The sequence below is a fragment of the Bison bison genome, unplaced genomic scaffold (assembly GCF_000754665.1).
Source record: "Bison bison bison isolate TAMUID 2011002044 unplaced genomic scaffold, Bison_UMD1.0 scf7180017864487, whole genome shotgun sequence".
NCBI lineage: Eukaryota > Metazoa > Chordata > Mammalia > Artiodactyla > Bovidae > Bison > Bison bison.
Genome location: NW_011495047.1, coordinates 3,129,219 through 3,143,117, shown reverse-complemented (window position 1 = coordinate 3,143,117; position 13,899 = coordinate 3,129,219).

Genomic DNA, 13,899 nt, shown 5'->3' with positions numbered 1-13,899 from the left:
TTTGAAAGTGCTGCACTCAATATGCCAACAAATTTGGAAAACTCAGCAGTGGCCACAGGACTGGAAAGGTCAGTTTTCATTCCAATCCCAAAGAAAGACAATGCCAAAGAATGCTCAAACTACCGCACAATTGCACTCATCTCACACGCTAGTAAATTAATGCTCAAAATTCTCCAAGCCAGGCTTCAGCAATACGTGAACCATGAACTTCCTGATGTTCAAGCTGGTTTTAGAAAAGGCAGAGGAACCAGAGATCAAATTGCCAACATCTGCTGGATCATCCAAAAAGCAAGAGAATTCCACAAAAACATTTATTTCTGCTTTATTGAGTATGCCAAAGCCTTTGACTATGTGGATCACATAAAATGTGGAAAATTCTGAAAGAGATGGGAATACCAGACAACCTGACCTGCCTCTTGAGAAACCTGTACGCAGTTCAGGAAGCAACAGTTAGAACTGGACATGGAACAACAGACTGGTTCCAAATAGGAAAAGGAATATTGTCAAAGCTGTGTATTGTCACCCTTCTTATTTAACTTAAATGCAGAGTACATCATGAGAAACGCTGGGCTGGAAGAAGCACTAGCTGGAATCAAGATTGCCAAGAGAAATATCAATAACCTCAGATATGCAGATGACACCACCCTTATGGCAGAAAGTGAAGAGGAACTAAAAAGCTTCTTGGTGAAAGTGAAAGAGGAAAGTGAAAAAGTTGGCTTAAAGCTCAACATTCAGAAAACAAAGATCATGGAATCTGGTCCCATCACTTCATGGCAAATAGATGGGGAACTTTATTTTTTTGGTCTCCAAAATCACTGCAGATGATGATTGCAGCCATAAAATTAAAAGACGCTTACTCCTTGGAAGGAAAGTTATGACCAATCTAGACAGCGTATTCAAAAGCAGAGACATTGCTTTGCCAACAAAGGTCCATCTAGTCAAGGCTGTGGTTTTTCCAGTGCTCATGTATGGATGTGAGAATTGGACTATGAAGAAAGCTGAGTGCCGAAGAATTGATGCTTTTGAACTGTGGTGTTGGAGAAGACTCTTGAGAGTCCCTTGGACTGCAAGGAGATCCAACCAGTCCATTCTAGAGGAGATCAGTCCTCTTGTTCTCCTCCTCCTTGGGTGTTCTTTGGAAGGACTGATGCTAAAGATGAAACTCCAATACTTTGGCCACCTTATGCGAAGAGTTGACTCATTGGAAAAGACTCTGATGCTAGGAGGGATTGAGGGCTGGAAGAGAAGTGGATGACAGAGGATGAGATGGCTGGATGGCATCACTGACTCGATGGACATGAGTTTGAGTGAACTCCGGGAGTTGGTGATGGATAGGGGGACCTGGCGTTGCTGCAATTCATGGGGTCACAAAGAGTCGGACACGACTGAATGACTGAACTGAACTGAACTGTTATTTTTGCTGCTGGGTCTAATTCAGACCCTCTCTGTCTGATCTTGCATTAACCTTTTCCCCACAGCAAGGTAAATCCTAGGGGTTATTATTTTCTTTGCAGTAATTATAGAGGCATTTGCGTCCAAAGGTTTTCCTGTTGTATTGCATCATAAATGAATGAAAAGAATGAAGGGGTGAAGGGTAGGTAAAGAGGACCAGGTGAGATTGGAGGAATAGAGGATGGTAAAGATAGACAGACAAATAAAAATAAACAAAAGCTATGTGCATATCTTCTGCTAAGGTTAGCCTGTGACGAAGCGTGGTTTGGCTCTTATATTTGAAGGTGACAAATTCCCTAATCCATGTTCACATTTGAATTCAGAAAATGATTACAAATAAACTCTATTTTTTTGGATTATTTACTCTGTGTCTTTTCATATATGAATGAAGTTTGGAGAATATGACATTGGAAGAATATTTGTTAAAATTAAAAAATCCATACATAAAAATATTAAAGTGACTTGTAATGAGAAACAGTATTTCCTCATATACCCCTTCCTAACTACAGTTTTATTCCACTAAGCTAAATACTTTTTATTTTAAGTATTTTTTCTGATGTTGTCTTCAGAATTTTGCAGTAGTATTTATATCATATTTTCTAGATTTTTCAATTTTTGTCATCTAGTGCCCTCTTCCTATGACTAAAGAGTTCAGGTTGCCTGTAATACCTGCATATGCCCACCTTCCCTCATTTTTCTTGCAAATGGTCATATTACTATTTTTAGATCCATTATTGGTTACCTTTGTTACATTTATACTTTTATTCATTATTTTGTACCTCCTAGCTACTTAAGTTTCTAAATTTTCTTTCAACTCCTCTCAAATTTACCCTCCAGACAACTTCCTAAAGAAAAGGAGAATCCACTATTTGAGTAACTACATATGCAAGATATCTGTTGTCAGTCCCAATTAATGTATAAAAGCATGACTGGTACAGAATTACACACTGAGATCATTTGCCCCTGGAAATCCAAAAGATTCATTTCATTGTCTCTTAATTTTGACTTTTGCTATTGTCTTCTGACAATGTGTTTCTTCTTCTTCTATATCTTCTTTTTTTTTTTTCCTCTTCTCTTTGGACCCTTTTAAAATGTTCTCATTTTCCTCAGTTCTGCATAGGGGAGCAAGCACTGCCCTCCAACGTGTTTGCTGGATTTGTTTGATGAAAGTATTAGTCGCTGAGGTGTATTCAGCTCTTTGCAACCCCATGGACCGTAGCCTGCCAGGTTCCTCTGTCCATGGTATTCTCCAGACAAGAATACTGGAGTGGCTTGCCATTCCCTTCTCCAGGCGGTCTTCCTGACCCAGGAATCGAACCCAGGTCTCCTGAACTGCAGGCAGATTCATTACCATTTAAGCCACCAAGGAAGCCCTGATGGGTCTTTGCAATTTGAAATCTCCACATTTTAGTTCCAAATAATTCATCTCTATTGTTAAGCAATGGTGCACTTTCCTCTGCTTTCTGGTTTCTCTTTAATCTGTTTTATCTATTTAATCATGTGATGGAAATTTGTATTACTAGTCAGCGTCTATTCTTTCCCCTACTTTCAATCTCTGCCTTTTTGATCTTTCTTGGAGACTTGCTCAATTTCCTCTTTATATACGTAGTTTTTTTTTTTTAATTTCAGAAATCATCTTTTAATTTTGAAAAGCTTTTTATTGTTAACTAGTTGTTTCTTTTAATTATATTATTTTCTTGTCTTCTATATAAGGTAGAGGAGAAACTGTATGTACCAATTTAAAAAAAATTGTCTTATACACCTGAATTTATTTTATGGTCATTTAAAAATTGTTTTATTCCTTTTTTCCCTTTTTCAGACATTTCTAAATATCAATGAGCTTTGTCTCATGTTTAAAGACAAAGCAACAACAACAACAAAATAACTGTAAGAAATAAGTGTATGGATGAGGTCTATTAGCTAACAGATTGTTATAAGTTCCTTGCATAAATAATGCATTCAGTTTTCATCAGTTGTCACTCCCCCATTCACTTGTAGTTCTTCAGATACTAGCTGAAGTTGTCTGCTACTTACCTCTTTTAATTCTCTTTTTACTGTAGAAGTATCTCTTTTTCTGTTTATCATTTTAATTAGGTAACTGTTGGGACTGGTGATTAATATATAAGATAAAGCTATTACCTGAAACTCAACTCAAGTATTTTATGTAAGCCTGCACTCTAATTAAGATAAATATTGCTAAATATAAAACCAATGGAGCCTTTAAGTTACGTTTATTTACTGTGCATTTTACATGCAATTTATTTTAGTGTTTATTATTCATAGATTTCAGGAAAGAAAATGAGGCTCTTGGAGATTACATAAATTCATCAAATTCACAGAGGTATGAAATGATAGACCTGGAATTCAAACTTAGTTTTGTTTCAATAAAAAGCCCAAGCCCTTTTCACCATCTCAAATAGTTGCATGTCTACCACCCTTAGCAAACATGACTTTCGTTTCTGAATGGGGTGATTTTTACCTCCATGGAACTTTTATCATTTAGGACATTTTTCATTGTCACAAGTGTGGGATGCTTCTAGTATCTGATGCGTGGAGGCATCACATTCCATAATGAACAGAGCATTCATGCAACAAAGGACAGCATAGGCCAAAATGTCAGGGGTGTTGAGGTTACGGAACCTTGGTCTCATTAAAAAGCAGAGTTTTTATAAACATTAGCAGTTGACAGCAGCATATGAATTTCCAACGTTTATTGCAATTTGTATTCTTTAAATTTTAACACAGTATCACAAACAGTTTTTACAAAAAACTCTGTTGGAAATAAGTCACCTTTTTAAAATCATGTGAAGGACCTGGATTCTTTGTGAATGGGATATAATAATAAATAAAATTCTGGAAATATGCCTGAGTTTAATTTATGTGAGCAAATTCTACAGCCTCTCCGCCTTTAAACATGATCCTTTGTTTGATGATGTGACACATTACACAGGCCATGAAAGTGAAGATCAGAGGAAAGACTCTGCGTTATTTTACTGAAGTTATATATAAAGAAAACCAATCTTTACAATTTTGTTCCTTTTAAAATGTCCCCCAAAGTAGCTACAATTTTGTTGCTTTTAAAATGTCCCCCACAATGTCAAGATATATGGTCCATTTCCCTCTTTTCATCTCTAATGCCATAGGAGAATCTAAATCTTTCCCCAAAAGGTCAACTCAACCATTGTTCTTTCCATTCACTCCAGAGCTAATATTCTACTTCCTTCAATTGGTTACACTGTTTACCATTTAACACAGAGCTAATATCTGCCTGCCTGATATCTTCTTACCCTAGCTGAGCCCAGCCAGTTTCCCAAAGAGCAAGTCCTGCCCTGATGATGAGCAGCTGTATCTACCATGCTGTTCATCTGGCAGAGCTGCAGGGCTGTTCTCAGCCTGTCTGCAAAAATGAATTTCACACAGCTCCAGTTATGAGGAGAGGAGAAAAAATTACAAAGTGTATAGCAGAGGATTTTTTTTTAAGTAGCATACCTTGGAGCAGGTCAAAATAAATTTCCATTAAATTCTACAAAAAGGCTGTTAAGTTTCCTTGAGATTCAGACTCCCTGGAAATGTTTGTGCCAGGAGCCGGATGTCTGTTCACTGAATGAGCCAACATCCCCCCTAGGAGAGATAAACAGCCCTGCAGAAATGAGCATTCACTAGGGTAGCTGGGGCAGTGGGTGAGGAAGTATTGCTGTCTGCACATAGCAAAAATAAAATAGCAACACATTAGCAATAGTCTCTAAGACTTCACAGAAAAAAAGCAGCAGAAAGGTGATAGAAAAGTGGAGACCTGGCTTACCAGAAGGAAAGCCAAACCAAACCAAAATTAGGTACAAGTTGTCCCCAGAAGAATTGCTAAATTAAGTAGGGCTTTTTGTCTCAGAAATGAAAGACTTTTCTAATTCTTAAATATCAATTTTTATTGTTCCCCAAAGAAATTGCACAGATCTTTTAAAGTAATTTAAGAACGGGCTAATGGAACTATGCCAAAGAATTATGTTTCCTCAAAGAAATAAATGTAACAGCATTGCTATATGTACAGAATACCAGATCTCCATTTATGAATCTTAACAAGTACACTCAGATTTGAAAATAGGAGCTTCTCTTCCCTAGCAATATTTTGATGATAGAGGAAAAAATAGACATTTTCATTAAGCTCAAGGTTTGTGAGAAAGAGGTTATAACTGCCTATGGTCAGGTCAGTGACAGCTCTTTTCAATTGCTGCTGTTTAAAAAAAGTATATTGAAGTAGAAAAATGGGAGTCCCATACACATGTGCTGAACAGATGCAAGAGGAGTGAAAAATGAAAATATATATAAAAATATATAGGCTGCAACAGAATGGCAGGTATGTAATATAAAGTAGAATCGGAGAAAGCAAAAATCAGCAGCAATAGAAAATTATGGTGGGAATGATCAAACATCTAGGGAAATAGATCATGTTTCAGCAAAAACTGAAGGAAGTAGGTGGAAATTTTCTTCTCATTTCATTGATTACCAGTAATGAGTTATATACCTTAACATGACATCATTTGTAAACAAATAATGTAATCTATAAACATATATAAAAATATAAAAACAAAAATATTTGTAAATGTCTTTAAGAATTTAATTTATACAATATATAACTTATATATAATGTATATATATGTATACTATATACATATACAACTATAATGTATATAGTAAATAAATATTATATAAATATATAAAATGCCTAAATGTAAATACAGTAGATATGATATATACTACTTTTTCTGTTTAATATATTGTCTTCAATAGTTTGTATTTCCCAAAGTGACATCATAAATATAAACGAACTTCACAACCTTATACCGATAAAGGCTTTCCTTGTTTTCTACTCTACAGCTCAGTAAAGTAAGAGTCAAGATATGTGAATTCCAGAAAACAATTTCAGTTGCAGAAGTACTTTCAACAGACAGAAGAATTGAGAGAGGGGAAAAATGTTTAAAAGGACTTTCACCTTTCGTGGCACAAGTCACCTGTTTAGATCTAGTAAAATTATTTTTCTAAATAGATATTCTTAGGTTATATTGGAGCCAGTGAAAATTTGAGGATGGTTAATAATACCTATTCAGTTCAGTTCAGTCGCTCAGTCGTGTCCGACTCTTTGCAACCCCATGAATTGCAGCACGCCAGGCCTCCCTGTCCAACACCAACTCCCGGACTGAATATAAAATTATGTTAATACGGATTTATGCAAAATTCTGAAGAGACTGTCCCTGGCTTTTAGCAGACTCCTAAATATCTACAATGAAATAAAGATTAAAATTTATACTCTACAGGGCTTGACTTGCAAGCTTATGCCCCAGAGACTCACCTCCTTAAATCTATTTCCTGCTGCAATTACCAGGTGGTAGGGAAACCACATGATGAGAGTTTGGTTCCAATCTTATGCTGCCCCTTGACAAGCTGAGTGCTTTGGGCTAAGAAAATGTTTCGAAGAGTCTATTGAGTTCTAAGGACTCTACCCTCTGGCCTTCTCTCCTCTTAATATACCAGGAAACCTTAATTTATTCAAACAGGTCTTTATATGCTTATAAACCATAAAATCTGAAAATCAAATAAAGCAAAAAGGAAACATGTAATAGATATGTTATTGGTTGACATATTGAATTATTTAATAATTTATTGTTCCAAAGAGCTAAATTTTTAAGAATAATGCCCAAGTGAAACGTGAAAGTGAACGTGAAAGTGTTAGTCACTCAGTCGCGTCTGACTCTCTGTGATCCCATGGACTGTAGCCCACCAGGCTCTTCTGTCCATGGAATTCTCCAGGCAAGGTTACTGGAGTGGGTTGCTATTTTCTTCTCCAGGGGATCGTCCCAACCCAGAGATTGAACCCAGGTCTCTTGCATTGCAGGCAGACTCTTTACTGACTGAGCCACCAGGGAAGACAAGCCTATGAGGGCTAAGAAAATTGCTAGCATTTCAACTGTCATTTAAAAAAGTTTTTTTATGCCCAGAGAGTACTTTTTTTGGTGGCACTAATCCTCTACCCTTAGTGTGCATAATTTAATTAGAAATTTAATATGAGCTTTTGATTTCCTTTTCAAGATGGTCTATTAAGCATTCTCTGCAACTTGCCTTTCTGGCATCAAATCCCAGAAGATGGTCTTAAAAGTAAATGAATAAAGCTGAGCTTGAAAACAAAGAGGATAACATTGATAGAGTAAGCATTCTAAGGAGTATATGGAAGAAGGAAAATATAGATTATTAATTAAATATTATTTATCAGGTTAAGCTTAAGTTTTAGTTAATGTTAGTTAAGACAAACAAATCTATAAAATAGGCAGAAAATTAGAAAAAGAGACACAAAACCATAATTACATTAAAACCTACACTTGTCTATGTAGATAACCCAGAATATTTAGTTGACAAATTACTATATCAAATAATTGAGTTGATATTGCAGTTAAGTATTAGAGAAAAACAAAACTCATTAATGTTTCAATTAGGAAATACAGCAACAAAAAACTAAGTATCTAGAAATAAACTGAACAACAAATGTCCAAGGGGAAAAGTCAAATAAAACTTATCCAAGAGGTGGATGGACCTAGACCCTGCTATACAGAATGAAGTAAGTCATAAAGAGAAAAACAAGTATTATATATTAACACATATATATGGAACCTAGAAAAATGGCATTCATGAATCTATCTGCAGGGAAGGAATGGGGACGCAGATATAAAGAACGGGCTCGTGGACACAGTGGGGGAAGGAGAGAGTGGGATGAACAGAAAAAGTAGCATAGACATATATACACTACCACGTGTAAAACAGATAGCTAGTGGGAAGTTGCAATGTAACACAGAGAGCCAGTCAGATGCTCTGTGATGATCCAGAGGGGTGGGATGGGGGAGGGAGGGAGGCTCAAGAGGGAGGTGATTCATGTATAATGATGGCTGATTCGTGTTGTTTTACAGCAGAAACCATCACAACATTGTAAAGCAATTTTTCTCCAATTAAAAAAATTAATTAAAAACCTTACTCAAAATGTAATGTTTTTGTTTGTAAAATATATGTAGAAATCTACTGAAGTGCATATAAATTGAATGAATAGACTAGACCATCGAGTCAGAAGACACACTGTGAAAGAAGACAGTTCTCAATTTAATAAATGAATTCAACAAATTTTCATGCATTCAATGAATTCAAAACATTTCCATACATTTCTGACAATATTCTTAAGGAATTTTTAAAGCACTGATTCTGAAATGTATGTGAAAGTAAAATCGGAGACGAGGGCAAACAATTTTGAATAAAAAAAAAACATAACAGGGATGTCAGAAGACAATATAAAGATACAGTGATATCATCTAGAATAGACAAATACATCAATGAAACAGATATGTGACTCTATTATATATCTGTATTTATAACATGATGTAGATTGCATTTAATTCATTTTTATTTATTTATTTTTTGGCATGTGGAATCTTTGTTCCCCAAGGAGGAATCAAATCTGTGCCCCCTGCAATGGAAGCATGGATTCTTAACCACTGGACCCCCAAGGAAGTCCCTAGATTACATTTAAAAACCATGGGTAAAGCTAAACCATTTAAGGTAGTAAACTAGGAAGCCAATTAGTATTTTAGAAAATAAGGCATATCTCCATCTACTATCTTAATACAAATAAATTTCAGATTGACTAATAATTTAAACATAATAAGTTTAAAATTCCAAAGAATACCAAGGAGAGGTAAGAAAGCCTACCTCAGTGATCAGTGCAAAGAAATGGAGGAAAACAATAGAATGGGAAAGACTAGAGCTCTCTTCAAGAAAATTAGAGATACCAAGGGAACATTTCATGCAAAGATGGGCTCAATAAAGGACAGAAATGATATGGACCTAACAGAAGCAAAAGATATTAGAAGAAGCGACAGGAATACAGAGAAGAATTATACAAAAAAGATCTTAATTGTCACGGTCTTCATAGACTGGGACCTGGGGACTGGAGTCGACGAGAAGAGGGATGCACGGGATCCAAGTCTCAAGTGAAACAAGGGTACTTCATTTGCAGAAACGCATGCTTATATATCTTCAATAAAATGATTACTCAGCCATTAAAAAGAATGAAATTTCATGCGTTGCAACAAAATGGATAGTCCTTTAAGTACAAGGTCACTGAAGAGACTCACTGAAGGGAGTCACTGAAGGAAATCCGAGCAAGCGCCCTTTGCCGTGATCTCAGTCCTGAGAACTGTGTGCAGCTCTGCTCGTTCCTGTTTTCAAGGAACTGATAAGGAACAGAAAGTCCTTGAGAAAAGGTACACAAAGGAAGAAAACATATTGGATCCCCTAAAGTTGAACATCCCCTGACACTTCATGACCCAGATAACCATGATGGTGTGATCACTCACCTAGAGCCAGACATCCTGGAATGTGAAGTAAAGTGGGCCTTAAGAAGCATCCCTATGAACAAAGCTAGCGGAGGTGATGGAATTCCAGTTGAGCTATTTCAAGTCCTAAAAGATGATGCTGTGAAAGTGCTGCACTCAAATATGCCAGCAAATTTGGAAAACTCGGCAGTGGCCACACAACTGGAAAAGGTCAGTTTTCATTCCAATCCCAAAGAAAGGCAATGCCAAAGAATGCTCAAACTACCACACAATTGCACTCATCTCACATGCTAGTAAAGTAATGCTCAAAATTCTCCAAGCCAGGCTTCAGTAATACATGAACTATGAGCTTCAGGATGTTCAAGCTGGTTTTAGAAAAGGCAGAGGAACCAGAGATCAAAATGCCAACATCCACTGGATCATGGAAAAAGCAAGAGAGTTCCAGAAAAACATCTATTTCTGCTTTATTGACTATGCCAAAGCCTTTGACTGTGTGGATCACAATAAACTGTGGAAAATTCTGAAAGAGATGAGAATACCAGACCACCTGACTTGCCTCTTGAGAAATCTGTATGCAGGTCAGGAAGCAACAGTAGAACTGGACATGGAACAACAGACTGGTTCCAAATAGGAAAAGGAGTATGTCAAGGCTGTATATTGTCACCCTGATTATTTAACTTATATGCAGAGTACATCATGAGAAATGCTGGGCTGGAGGAAGCACAAGCTGGAATCAAGATTGGCTGGAGAAATATCAATAACCTCAGATACGCAGATGACACCACCCTTATGGCAAAAATGAAGAATAACTAAAGAGCCTCTTGATGAAAGTGAAAGAAAGAAAGTGAAGTTGCACAGTCGTGTCCACCTCTTTGCGACCCCATGGACTGAAGCCTACCAGGCATCTCCATCCGCAGAATTTTCCAGGCAAGAGTACTGGAGTGGATTGCCATTTCCTTCTCCAGAGGATCTTCCCAACCCAGGGATCGAAAGTGAAAGAGGAGAGTGAAAAAGTTGGCTTACAGCTCAACATTCAGAAAACTAAGATCATGGCATCTGGTCCCATCACTTCATGGCAAATAGATGGGGAAACAGTGGCAGATTTAATTTTGGGGGGCTCCAAAATCACTGCAGATGATGACTGCAGCCATGAAATCAAAAGATGCTTACTCCTTGGAGGGAAAGTTATGACCAACCTAGACAGCATATTAAAAAGCAGAGACATTACTTTGCCAACATAGATCTGATTAGTCAAGGCTATGGTTTTTCCAGTAGTCATGTATGGATGTGAGAGTTGGACTATAAAGAAAGCTGAGCACTGAAGAATTGGTGCTTCTGAACTGTGTTGGAGAAAACTCTTGAGAGTCCCCTGGACTGGGAGGAGATCCAATCAGTCCATCCTGAAAGAAATCAATCCTGAATATTCATTGGAAGGACTGATGCTGAAGCTGAAACTCTAATACTTTGGCCACCTGATGTGAAGAACTGACTCATTTGAAAAGAACCTGATGCTGGGAAAGATTGAAGGCAGGAGGAGAAGGGGACGACAGAGGATGAGATGGCTGGATGGCATCACCGACTCGATGGACATGAGTTTGAGTAAACTCCAGGAGTTGGTGATGGACAGGGAGGCCTGGCGTGTTGTAGTCCATGGGGTTGCAAAGAGTCAGACACAACTGAATGACTGAACTGAACTGAACTAAGCCACACAATAAAAATTTTATAATAGATATTGAATAAGCTTTTAGGAAACTTGGGATGAGACAACCTTATTAGTAAGACACAGAATTCACAAGCTTTGATAAAAAAAACTTGAATAAATTTAGGTATATCACAATGAAACAACTTTTTGACAAAAGTGCATGATTAATAAAGCTAACAAAATAAGACAAATAAGAGAAAATAAAAAGAAAGCAAGAAAAAACTACACACATTTTAACTCACTAAAATCCTGGATAATGTATTTTTTTAAAAAATACTAATTCTTACTCATGTTTCTTTAAAAAAAAGTTCAACTTTATAAGACTGAGTGTAGGTATGGGGAAAAGAGGATTCTCATGCATTGTTTTAAGGATAGATTAAAGTTTGAAATTCATGTACTACATGTCTTAAGTATTTTCAGTTTTTATTTGTCTTCCATACAGCTTCCTGAGAATGTTAATGAAGTCTGAATGTTTATTAATATTCACTTAATCATTTAAATAAACATTTACCTTACTTTCCATTACTGGTCAATGTTAGACATCACTTTCTTCCTTGAAACGTTTGTTGTTACCACTGTTAAAGATAATGTGTTTAGGTGAAATACTGAATTCAGTTATTTGATTATTATCCCATCTCACCTAGTAACTTTCTTTTATCCACTCACTGTCTCAAGTATATCCAGTACCTTAGCTTATTTTTTTGTTTGTTTATTTGCTTTTCATCTCACTGAGATCCACGGTCCACTGACTCCTTGATTTCTCTGTGTTCAGCCTCCTCTTATGTTTCTATTCAGCTTAGAAGAAATGAGCGATTTTCATATTATCAGCCTAATCCTACCTAGCATCACTGTCCCTGATAGAAGGTCAAATGTTGAATGAATAATAGATCATAGCTGAAGAGAAGTCTGTAACTTGGTAGATCAAGGTCACTATAAATTTGGGATCTATAACCTCAAATTAGTTCTCAATATTCCCCAAGTGCCACAAATGTCCCCAGGTTGCTTTCTGACTTTAAACATTATAGTAATTCCTGAAACTGGAAGCTTGCTAAGTTGCTTCAGTCATGTCTGACTCTTTGCAACTTTATGGACTATAGCCCACCAGGCTCCTCTGTCCATGAGATTCTCCAGGCAAGAATACTGAAGTGGGTTGCTATGCCCTCTTCCAGGGAATCCTTCCAACCCAGAGATGCAACCGGAGTCTCTTACTCTCCTGCATTGGCAGATGGGTTCTTTACCATTAGCACCACCCTAATTTCTGAAAACTCTGCTCAGATCTTTGAGCCCTTTCCCTAACCCTATACTATCCACTGCCTATGTTCCAGCAAAACACTGTAAGTTCAAAGTAATAAATAGAAGCCGTTAGACTGCAATGCTGTTCCTTTCCCACCTGCCTAGTTCATAAACTTTCCCGTGTCCCCCTTTCTCCTTCCCTCTGTCAGTGGTGCTCTGAGTCCACCTTTGTTTCAGGAGTTTCCAAGCCCACTCCAGGAATGATAACTAATGAGAATGATGCAAAGAAGTCAGAAATAAATCTATAGTGATCACTTATGGTTTATTACAGCAAAAGAATACCAATTAGGCTCAGCAAAGGAAAAAGTTGAAATCACAAGCAAACTTTTAGGTGTCCTATCCCAATGGACTAGTACAGACCGCACTTAATTTTTCAACAACGATGTGTGATAATATATGTGAACAATCAGGGAAGCCCATCTGAATTCAGTGTCCAGGGTTTTTATAGGGGGTCTACCACATAGGCATGTAGCACCCACAGGACTGACCTCAGCTACTCAGACTCCAGCCTCCCAGAAGACACCCTGATACAGTGTAACTCAAAGCATACAGCATACACAACAGATGTTCACCACAAGTAACATGGTAGGCATAAAGTATCCAGTTTTGTCCAATCCTTCAGTTCAGTTCAGTTCAGTCCCTCAGTCCTGTCCAACTCTTTGCGACCCCATGAATCGCAGCACGCCAGGCCTCCCTGTCTATCACCAACTCCCAGAGTTCACTGAGACTCACGTCCATCGAGTCAGCAATGCCATCCAGCCATCTCATCCTCTGTCGTCCTCTTCTCCTCCTGCCCCCAATCCCTCCCAGCATCAGAGTCTTTTCCAATGAGTCAACTCTTCGCATGAGGTACCCAAAGTACTGGAGTTTCAGCTTTAGCATCATTCCTTCCAAAGAAATCCCAGGGCTGATCTCCAGACCTTGGGTATACACAAACACTCTAATCAGGGAGGATACTCCAAGGGTTCATAGGTGATTTCCCAGGAAGTGAATTAAAGGTTCATTCCAGAGACCCCAGAACAAGCAGAATGTGAGAAGCCCAGGTCCACTCAGTTAACCTTTTCTGCACAGCCCCTTCCCACTGTT